At 35.6% G+C, this 1,115-nt stretch overlaps 1 pseudogene; it reads right to left on the bottom strand.

Moving 5' to 3' along the window:
• Window positions 1-521: 521 nt before the first annotated feature.
• On the bottom strand, window positions 522-637 carry LOC118607653 (annotated as a pseudogene).
• Window positions 638-1,115: the final 478 nt, after the last annotated feature.

Below are 1,115 nucleotides of genomic sequence, written 5' to 3'. Positions count from 1 at the left end.
CATGGCCTGCGGGTTAAAGACTCCTGTACTAAAGCATAAAGCATCTTCTGAGTATGAAGGAAATAGCACTTTAGTGCAATTTATTTATTCGTCTTACTTATTAATGTGTGCGGATGTGCTTATTGATTTCCACTATATCATTTCATTTTTCCAAATCTTCAAGGTGTTTGGATTTGGTTATGTCATTCTTCATTTCTGTTCTTTGTTCTGGCTTTCCTTTTTCTTTTAACCTACTTGTCCTACAGTGAAAAGATCAATAAGAAAAAAATGTCATTTTCAAATTTTGTAATGACATTCTGAAAATGCAGTTTAGTAATAGAACGCTCTGAGATTGACTGTATCATGGGAACAGCTCTGTCCCTACCTTCCTGGCTCTTCCACTTATTAGCTGTGGGACCTCAGCAAGTTACTAAATGTCTCTCTGCTTCAGTTTCCTCATTTGTTAATAGTACCTGCCTTATAGTGTTCCTTTGAGAATTAATATGAATTAATGAATGTATAACATTAATTTTTTTTTTTTACACCTACAGCACCTGGTCTTCTAGGTGGTCTCCCATCCAAGTATACCAGGCCGGACCCTGCTTAGCTTCCAAGATCAGATGGGATAGGGCTTGTTCAGGGTAGCATGGCCATATATGAAACATTCAATAAGTTAAAATGTGTATGATAAAAACAGGACATATAGTAAACACCTGAAAAATTTGCTTTATTATTTTGTGAATATTATTGTTTAAAATGTAGCTAATTGAAAAGTGAAGGGGATTTGTTTAAAAATTATGTAGATAATAATACAGTTGGTACTTAAACATTAAAAGATGATAAATATGTTCATTAGGGAGGCTGAGTGATAGTAACAAACAGACCCTCAAAATTCAGTAGCTTAAAATATGAGAAGTTTATTATTTCCTTAACAATACAGGCTAAGTATTTCCAGTTAGCAGGTGGTTTCACTAATGCGGTGTTTCAGAGCCTCAGTTTTTTTTTTTTTTTGTCTTGAGGCTGTCCCTGTCTATTGGGTCTCCTCATCACCACCATGGTCAAAACTTGGTTGCTACTTTTGGGTTCTAGCATGCAGAAAAGGAGAAAAGAAGGCCCATGGCTGCCTTAAAGTCCCT

This window comes from Rousettus aegyptiacus, unplaced genomic scaffold (assembly GCF_014176215.1).
Source record: "Rousettus aegyptiacus isolate mRouAeg1 unplaced genomic scaffold, mRouAeg1.p scaffold_m13_p_8, whole genome shotgun sequence".
NCBI lineage: Eukaryota > Metazoa > Chordata > Mammalia > Chiroptera > Pteropodidae > Rousettus > Rousettus aegyptiacus.
The sequence above is the reverse complement of the archived record's forward strand: the minus strand, read 5'-3'. Positions and strand labels throughout refer to the sequence as shown.